Source organism: Pipistrellus hanaki (assembly GCF_964339955.1).
Source record: "Pipistrellus hanaki genome assembly, chromosome: 4".
Taxonomy (NCBI): Eukaryota; Metazoa; Chordata; class Mammalia; order Chiroptera; family Vespertilionidae; genus Pipistrellus; species Pipistrellus hanaki.
Window position 1 is genome coordinate 7303062 of NC_140506.1, and position 10661 is coordinate 7313722.

Genomic DNA, 10661 nt, shown 5'->3' on the forward strand with positions numbered 1-10661 from the left:
CATTTTTCAATAAAAAAGTCATCAGCGAGGGCATCTTTCTCATGCAAACAGGCTTCAGAGGACGGTAAGGCAGGCCAAATAAAACTGAGCAGACAGTAAAGCACACAGTAAATACTTAATAATTGTTCACTAATTGACTTAAACCTGAATCAAATTTTCTTCTTAAAAGTGATAAAATCATATGTCTGTGGTAGCTGTATGAAAAGATAGGGTCCATAGGGTATAGTAACTACTAAAATGGAAGTGAGTACAAAGGAGAATGGGAACTTAGAGGTGAGCAAACTGTGCTTATAAAAGTAGGGAAAGTTATTCCAGAGAAGGTGAGGTTAGATCTTAAAGATAAATTTTGCAGACAGAGACATGGTAAAGGACATTTCAGACGGAGAAAAGGACATTGGCAAAGGCATGAAAAGGTAAGGGAAAAAATGGCAAAACTTCCACTGTGGATGTAGCAAAGAGAAGGAGAGGAGACTAACAAGGGATAAATAATGGTTATGGCAGAGATGGGGTTGGGGGCACAGAGTGAAGAACTCTACCTTCACCCTGTGCTCCCTGTGGGGATTACTGATTGGGTAGCATGCCCACCACCTACAACTGATTAGACCAGAGGTGTATAGCTGGCCCAAAGTCACCCCATCTTTTGGCTTGATTGTGACCAGCCAGAATTTCTATCTCAGACCTTTGCCTTAAGAGGTATAGTCGATGACTGTCTGACTATATAGTAATGTAAGCTGGATCACATGGTCATGCAAACATGGGGTCAACTCTGACCTCATGGCAAGCCAAAGCCACAAGCAAGTTAGTGTTACAGAGCAGCAGAAATGCTATGGGCCTTGCAGAGTCTGTGGATAAGAAAACAGAGCTGTTGTACTGAGAGAAGCAGAGGTGAAGGAACATGAAATCAGAGAGAGAGAGAGAGAGAGAGAGAGAGAGAGAGAGAGAGAGAGAGAGAGAGAGAGAAGTGTAGATGGAGATGCAAGGGGATCATTTCTGAGAGGAGCCTGTGAGAGTAGACAATTAGGCCAAATGTAGTAGAGCCATCAGCCAGATGAGGACTTGGTTTCATCCATTAGATTTGACAATGATAAGTGACCTCAAAAAGAATGCAGTCTCAGGGCACATGTGGCTAGAATCTTGACATGATTATTTGGAGTCTGAGTGCACTGGAGTGTCTGTGACAAAAGGCAAATGAAATCTGGATGTGACGACTTCTCCTGTCAAGTGGTGAGGCCGTAGCAAATGGTTGCAAGGATGAGAGGATTCAAAACATGTTCAAACGGGCTATCCCCCTTTTAGTATATTATGACGGGATGATCTCTTCTCTCCTCCACTCGATTTCCCCTAACTTGAGGAGGAATTGAGCTCTGCATCCTTCTGAGGTCTGCTATCTTTCCTTTCATTAGTGATCACAACTAACATTGGTAATGTCCCATCGAGTTCACCCATGTACAACTCAGCAAGTCCCCATTTAATCTAACTACATATTATTCACACAGGGTGGGGCAAAAGTAGGTTTACAGTTGTGAGTTCACAAAGCAGAGTTTATTGTTGTATTATTATTTATTAATTATGGTGTTATTTTCTGTACTAACAACTGCAAACCTACTTTTGCCCCGCCCCGCATACTGAAAGATTGGATGCAGGACCTCAGAAAGCTGTCCCTTTCAAAGAAACATGTGTAGCCTCCATCACTGTGGAGAGATGGAGGGAGTGAGGTGAGCTAGATTTTGCATTGCAATTCTTCTAACATGGGACCCTCAGAGTGTGGCTAAGCTCCATGTAGGTTTCGGCTGCACAGGAAGCAGAACAAACGCCAAAAACATAACAAGACCTATTTCCTCGTTGCTGGCACAGCAGTTCTTGGTTTCTCTTTCATTTGGTGATAAGACTTCCCAATGAAGAGCAGGAAGTGCAGAAATGACAACAGGTCTATAGGAGATCTGTTATGTTTAAAAGGGTCCACACCAAAGATATATGAGCAAAAGGTTTCAGAGTTGAAAATACAAAAGCATCTTCAAGGTCCAATATTGGAAAGATGAGGAATGGTTGCATAAAATACGATCTATTCATAGACTCTTGCAAAGGCACTGACAATTACATTCATGGTGTGGTGTTAGATGCCGAGAACCAATCCCAGCATGTAATAATTGCAAGAGTTTCACCAAAAGGTTGGTGAAGCTGGGGGAGCTCAACAGGATTGAGTCGCATGTAGTTTTTCTGTTGGAAACGGCTACAAAGCATTTCCCTCAAACCTGAATAAGATTGTTAACTGCCAGAGAGCTCAGGGCATTTTGTTGCCTCCTGTTGGCCAAACACCTGAACAGCTGTAGGCTATTCCCTAAGAAACTGACAATCTCTGTAAACCCTTTGAAGTGTATATTTCCACCTTGCCTTGGGACAAATTGTGTTTAGTAAAAGCACGGGGTCCTTGGTCAAGGAGGAGAGTCTTCTAGCTCCTTCAGCTGGAAGCTCTCTGACCCCCCAATACCTATCAAAAATATCTTTTGTGCAGCCCTTTCTCCAGAATGCTGAAGCCTTTGTAAGGCTGGGGAAAAAGAATCCCGGCAGTTAGAAGTCAGAATATCATCACCTTTAGGGTGTGGGGGTGGCTGATGGGGGGCTAGGGGGCTCTGAGAGCTGATGATATCCTATGTCTTCATCTGGGCGGGGTTATGCCGGTGTATTTAGCTTGTAAAAATGCATTGAGTTATACTCATTGGATATGTGCACTTTTTTTTATATGTATGTTATGCTTCAATAAAAATTTAACTGAAGCCCTGCTAGGTGGCTCAGTTGGTTGAGTATTGTCCTGTACACCACAAAGCTTGCGGGTTCCATCCGGGTCTCTGGTGAAGATTAAAAAGAGTTGAGAAAAAACAGAAAAAGAAAAGAAAAGAAAAGAGAGAGAGAAAGAGAGAGAGAGAGAGAGAGAGAGAGAGAGAGAGAGAGAGAGAGAGAGACTACAAGCTACTTGAAACTTGTTCGTTGTATTATCACATTCCCATTGGTTCCCTCAAAGTATCTTGGACGTAAAATCTTTCAGGAAAACAGCTCTTGCTTTTAAAACAGTAGAAATCTTTATTTATTATTGCTTTTTACCCAGTTTCATAGGAGAAATGAAAAGAGGAAAAAAAACAAGCAATGAGTGAGGACCAAAGGAAAAGAAAAAACCCACGACAGTGAAAGAATGTCCTTTGAGAAAGCTCAGAGTTGAGTTTCCTTTGTTTATTACTGTATCACTGGCTGAGAAGTCCAGGGAGCTAAAACGATTGAGCTGCTTTCTCTAGCTAATGTTTTGGCCAAATACATCAAGTCTGACCGTCATTTGCTTACCACCAGGGTGCACCCATCCACACACTATTCCAAACCCCCAGCAGGATCAGCGTTTTTTAACACTTAATAATGGAGCACAACCAAGTCACTTTTAAAAGAATACTGAAGGCACAGGGGAGAGGGGAGGGTGGAACCTCTGATACACTGTTTATCATAGCACAATTCTCACTTCCTCTGAATTTTTAACATTACGCCTACAGTTTGTTCCACTACAGCATGTATTTTAAATGCAAATCAACTCATATGCAATTGGTAATTAGGGGATGACAATAACAACAAAAAAGAACAATGTTCTGAATTCTATTTTTATTCTGGATGTAACTGTCTTCATTAAAGTGACTGATGCTACGGACCTATATCTCCAAGGGGGAGTCTGAGTGAGCCTCAGCTATCAGCCTAGGCCAGCGGAGATCATTCTGCTAGCATAGCTTTCGGATTCTCATTGCTTCGTTAGTGCCCTGGTTAAAAGGCGCCCTAGGGTTTTTGTGTTTTTTTGTTTTGTTTTGTTTTTTTAAAATACATTTTATTGATTTTTTTTTTTTTTTTTACAGAGAGGAAGGGAGAAGGTAGAGAGTTAGAAACATCAATCAGCTGCCTCCTGCACACCTCCTACTGAGGATGTGCCTGCAAGCAAGACATATGCCTTTGACCGGAATTGAACCTGGGACCCTTCAGTCCACAGGCCGATGCTCTATCCATTGAGCCAAACCGGTTTTGGCAAAAGGTGCCATTGGTTTTGAGGGGTCTGGTCCTGACGCTGTGTTCCCCATGAGTGCTGTTGTATTCAGTGTACGATTTTGCAAATCGCAAACAGTTAAGAATGCGCGTCTGCATAGGGGTAGGCAGAAACCCCCGTGGCCAGGATTTATTTCTCTTGAGCAACAATTGTGTAAGACTTACAGATGGCCAGGCATTTTCCTACACATTTTACACACATCGTCGCATTTAATTTTCAGAACCTAGTGAAAGTTGGTTCTATTCCGATTCCGTTTTACACAGGAGGGACCAGGAGCCAGAGAGACTAATGGAGAGCAGGGCAGCAGGGCTTCAAGTGGAAACCCATTTGGATGGTGTGGGAGGGGGAGGTCCTATCCTAAGTCATAGCAGAGGGAGGGCTATCTTAAAGGGAGAGTTTGCTGAGAAGTAAGATTCTGTTAGAATGAGCTATCATAGATCAACCAAAGAACTTGTATGCATATATGCATAACCCATGGGTACAGACAATAGGGTGCTGAAGGCCTGGGATGGGAGGGGTGGGGGAAGGGCAGGTGGGGGGGAAGGCTAGAAGGGGTCAATAGGGGAAATAGGGAGACATATGTAATACTTTCAACAACAAAGATTTAAGAAGCATTGATGAGACTGTCAAACCTCAGAGGGAAGGTAGGGAGGGTGGGGGTAAGGAGGAGAGATTAACCAAAGGACTTGCATGCATGCACATAAGCCTAACCAGTGGTCACAGACAACAGGGGCGTGGTGGCATGCGTGCAGAGGGGTTTGGGATGGGAATGGGGGGATGACGTATGTAATACCTTAATCAATAAAGAAATAAAAAATTAAAAAAGAGAATGAGGCTATCACGTAAAAGAGAGCATATGACCTCACTTGATAAAAACTGGTTTTCAGGTTTTGCCCCATATGTTTAAATTCATGGCCAATTCCCCTTTCCAATTTAATCAGGTACTTATACCATTTTCAAGTGTTTGATGAAGCCATCAGTAGATAGTCTGTGTAGCAAGGCTAAGTGTGATGCATTGTAGTTATTGCACTGATTTGTGTCACTAAACCTGGTTATTCTGGTCACTTGAAATTGATTAACTGAAACTCCCTCCCTTCCTTCCTCCCTCTCTTCACTTCCTGCCTTCCTTTTTTTCCAGATTGGATTACCTTTTGAGCTAAATTCCACACAAAATCAGGCCAGGCATAGACTATGGGCACTTTTTGCATAAACATTTTGTATACAAGTTTCTAAAAGGCTCAGTTGCTTATTTCTCTACATATGACATTTCTGTGGGTAGAGAAATTCTTTCAGAAATTGATTTAATGGGAAATGAAGCTTCCATGGTAAACAGGCATTGTGTGAGCTGCCAAGGCACAGGCTTCTGGCACCAGGAGCAGGTGAGCGGGGGTATTGTCCTCAGCTGCCTTTCTGTGCATCTGAAGATTAGTAAAACCGGGCCTTGATTTCACACTGAGCACATAGTGCATCCAGTAATAAGAAGCTTGTCTCATCACCTGCTAATTGTACTCCAGACTCTGAAAGGAGGAAGTGTCATCGTGGAATTAATGCTTTATAATTTTACAATGCGGGGATGATGTATAAGAATGGAGAAAATAATGCTGTGAATGCATAAGGGCAAAAGATGTGACATTGCCTTTTACAATTCTCCCTTCCATTTATTATAACAAAAATGCTTTTCTGATTTTTTTTTTTAATTTTCCATTTTGGTGCCAGGTAGCTGAGGCTTAGTGATAGTTTCTCTTTTGAGAACAAATTTGGATTTTAAAGCATTCCAATAGATGCAGATCAGTGACTAGCAAAGCAGGGGCTAAGGCCTATGCCAATCAGAATGAGCTGAAGAGCTTTTTAAAAAATGTGAATTCTCAAACCCAGGTCTATTTATTAAATTAGAATATTTGGTTGTGGGAGTCTAGTTCTCTACATTTTTAACACACTAAGGTTTGGTGTATGTTAAATTTAGGTTTAAATCACTGATTTAGAAAATTCAGAGAATCCATAATAGGTGTGGTGGTTATAGTCAGGCACACCAGCCATTGATTGATTGATTGATTGATTACTATAGATTTCAGAGTTTTCTCTGCCAGATTGAATAGGCTTTGTTTCTTCCATCCAGTTGCCTCAAAAGAGTTAAATAATATATTTGGTCAGTCAAAAACTGAGGACCAAATCAATGAACAGAAATCCAATATCAGAAGTCTTATTTGACTGAAAGATGACATTTAAATCACCCCATACACAAAGTTTCTCAAAATAGTCAAATTAACTTATGAATGCAGAACAGCCTTAAAACAACCACCACCATCAAAATCATAGATATGTTTCAGTTTATCCTAAAGTTCTCCATTTGCAAATATTGATACATGCAGGCCACTCAGGACCTATGTGTTGGTAAACCTAAGAGACTCTTCTCACTACTCAATTGCTTGACTTCTTAGCAATCATTTGATTGTTGAATACTTCCTCCTTTTTGAAATAGTCTCTTTTCTTGTCTTCCGTGATTCCACACTGTATAAATAAAGATTGTTTTTCTTGTAGCAGAAAACCCCCAAATCTTGGTGGCTTAACACAAAAGTTGATTTCTCACTGATGTAAAGTCCAATGTTTTCTCCCAGGGTGAGGAAGGTTTCTGGCCTCCTTGAAGAGTTAGCCCTGAGCCACTAGATGGAAAAGAGACATATCATTACGGGAGATTTTTATGTGTCAGCTTTGAAAGCGGCCTTCATCACTTTTGCTTCCATTGCATTAGATAGAACTCAATCATTAGGCAATACCGAACTGCCTGAGAGGTTGAAAAAAAACCAGAAACAAAGAAGCAGGTTGGTGCTCAGCTAATAATGTCTGCCAAATGAACTCTCCTCATGTTCTTCCTACCTCTTTGCATGCTCTTTCTCAGTTGCATTTGTGACTCTTTTTTCTCTACCTAATCTTAGAACATGGATTTTCTTCGTGGCTCTGTTCTAAGTCTGCTACTCCTTTTGGTTTTCAAACTTTCCCTGGTCAGTTTCATTCTTTCACATGGTCTTCTTGTGCATCTGTAGTCCGGGGAGTCCCCAGAGCAATGTCCAATTGCTACTGAAAAGCTACCCCTCGATGTCTCAAGGTATCTCAGCCTCAGATGTCAAAAGTGAACTTGTCAGCTTCCTCCTGCATCCTTTCTCTTTGCAGCCTTCCCAGACACAGTAGCAGGCACTACTCTCCATCAAATTAACTCATCAAAACCTGGAGCGCTCCCTAGCTTCCCTTCCATTCTCCTCATCTTTCTATCAATCATTAAGCGCTTATGATTGCAATTGCCAGTTATCTATTAACTATAGTCATTCTCTCTATCTCCAATATCCTACCCTAGTAAAGTCCATCATCATCTCTTTCCTTCTTCCTGATTTCTACTCATGGTTTTGCTCTCCCTAGTTTACTCTCTACACTGGTACCAAAGTAATTTTTATAAAATTAAAATATGGTCATGACTTTTCTCTGCCTTAATTCTTTTGATGGCCTCTCTCTGTTCCTCAGCCAATAAAGTCCAGATCCCTTACTATGGTTTAAAGTGTCCTTCATGATTTATGCCTGTCTCCCCATTGACTTCCAACTCCTCCCCCTCCATTGTTGTCCTTGAACAAGCAATGTTCTCTTGGTCATTTTGTAAACTATACTGTTTCCTCTGGACCTTTGCACACGCTATCGCCTTTACTTAGAACATTTCCCCCAGACCTCTTTGAAGGTCTGAATCCAACTCATTTTGCAGGTTTCAGTTTATTAGCAAATGTCATTTCCTTTGGAAGTTAGAAGCTCTGCATATGCTCCTGTGACACTTTGTACTTACTTGTATTTTCTTAGTCAAACTGTTGATGAAGGAAAAAAGCTAGTAAGTGATAAACTCAACCAGCTACTTTCATATCGCTGCATATTCTATGGTACAAATGGTTGCTTATAAGTCACAGTTAATTTCTTGATGAAACAATTTTCTAGAAGTCAGCTTCTAATGGCATCCGGGCATAGCACCTCCTATCGCTTTCCCTAGCAGGAAAGGCAGGACTGCTCTCTGTTCCCACGCTCTTGTTCATTTCCATCACCATCCACCTCCTCCAGGAACTCTGGCAAAGCTGAGGAATGATTTTCATAACACCTCCCAGAGGAGCACAATAAAGGAATCAGAGACATCTGTGCATTGTTTATACCACCATTATCCTTTAGTTGTAAATTACTTAACAACAGCTGGGCAACAGAGATGGAAGAGCTATTCCATTGGAAAAAAAGAAGGTCTGAGTATAACAATTTAGTGCTTTCAAGTTTTATCATCTACAGAGTTACAGCATTTCTTTATTACTTAGAATTGTTAATTATAATACTAACTAGAGGCCCAGGGCACAATATTTGTGCATGGGTAAGGGTCCCTAGCAGCTGCTGGCTGTCAGCTGGGGCCTCCCTTACAACCCACCTTGGCCTGGCACCACCTGCTCACCTGTTCTACCATCCTGCCATGGTCTTCGCTTACTGGTTTATCTGAACATAATTCTCAACCAGTGTAAAAGTGATTCCAGTTAGAGTTGAAAACATTGTGTTCCAGGGATGGGCAAAATGACCTAGATGCAATCAGGAAATACTTCCCGGATTTTGAAGGAAATATTTGCACAATGTATTTTTATTGTGTTGAAATTCTTCTGAAATTGGCAATCTATTTAAGGACTAATTAGACTAATCTTTCTTAATTAGAATAATAGACTAATAACAAAAACTCATGCCTTCTATGCTCCATGTAACAGGATGGAAAGTACATTGTTGAATTGATTTTCAGGCCTCGAAGGCTCAGTGATGAGAGCAGGTCTTGTGGGAGACAGCCATTCACACCAGCCTGTGGAATCTTCAACATTTAATTAGCATGCCCTATTTTTAAAAAAAAATAAAATTATCTTTATTGTTGAAAGTATTACAGATGTCCCCTTTGTTTGTTTGCTTTCCCCATTGACTCCCTCTACCCCCATATGCCCCTCCCAGGCCTTCACCACTCTATTGTCTGTATCCATGGTAGCATGCCTTATTTTTATTGCTGTTAGAACTACTTTTAGTTTGTCAATAAAGGAGTAATTTAGTTTCCCATTCATACAAAGGGAGGGGGGCAATCAAAAGTCCAAGAACCAAATCAAACTAGGATAGTACAACATAATTAAATAAACATGAGTGGCAAGGAGAATGTACACGGGATTGTAAATCATCAAGTAAAAGAATAGATTGAGTATAGGTACAAGAACTCTCTCCATGAAGTATGGGGAACTGGCAAGAGGGACTTAAATTAGAAACTCATGTCACTTCAGCATTTGTTGAGTCCTCTCTATACATTTGTGCCCTTGGCACTGGGCTGCAGTTCCTATCCTAGAGAGTTCCTATCCTATAGAGTTTGTATCAGGATACTGATACAAATGTGTCATCATTACCCAAGGCAAGTGCTGCTTGAGATGTGGGCAGAGGGGCTAACACAGTTCTGGAAACTGGAACTATGTCCAAAAGTTAGGCCATTTCTCACCCTGGGCTTTCAGGATATTTCTTAGGGAAAAAGTATTCTTCATTGCTCTATTGAGTTTTGTTTTCCAAATAATCTGCTTAAAAAAATCTTTGTGTTTCAGGAGGAGAGTGCCTGAAGGAAATGTAACTTGATTCTTCTATTGGCAGCAGGTTTATCAAAATCCTCTCCTGTGAGCACAACTTTATCCACTCACAGAGATCACAGATATTTGTATAATATGGTAAAAATCACCCCACACTCTTCTCCAATATACTTACACTTGTAGCAAGTCCCTGAAGACCTCGGAAGTTTCCCATCTTGGAGGAATCAAGAGAACAGGTAGGGGAGGGACTGAGGCAAATCAATATGAGGTCGTGGATTTAAAGATGCCAGCACCTGGAGACCAGGAGGGGAAGGTGCAACTGTAGAACTCATATAAATTTATTTTATGTTATCTGTCTTTTCTAATTAAAAAATATCTGAAGGGGAGAGGAGAGAATGGCTATTAGCAGGTTAGCTTTTTGTTTTGTTTTGTTTTATTTTGACTGTGCTTTATAAATAATTATTTTCTGCATCTCAGAGTCAGTATCCTGACTCTGCCACTTGCTAACTCTTATCATAAAAAAGTCAACCAACGTCGATTAATTTGTCCCTGTATTTGCTATTTAGTCATGTTTTAGGTTCCCGAGTTCTGTGTATGTAAAGGAAGCAACAGAACAGGAACTTTATTGATTTGTGATCTGAATTTTTTTTATGAATGTAGATGGGCCTCATTTGACTTTGTTTGGTGAGCAGACTCTCCTTCCATGAAGGGGGACTAGCAGTTGTAGGATATAAATGTCAGTGATTTAAGTCACAGTTCCCTTTTTCTGTACTATTTTTTTTCTAAAATGCAATATATACCCTAATTAGCAGATTATACTAAATCCTGTGGATGGATATGTATGCTTTCTGGAACGGGACTATTCAAATGGAGGTAACCTACCAGAAGATGTGGGAATGGGTCAGGTTGGGAGCGGGAGAAGGGATGGAAATCATTATATCACCAGCCAAGGGCAAGAGTCATTACTTCCCACAAGGACTACATTTAAC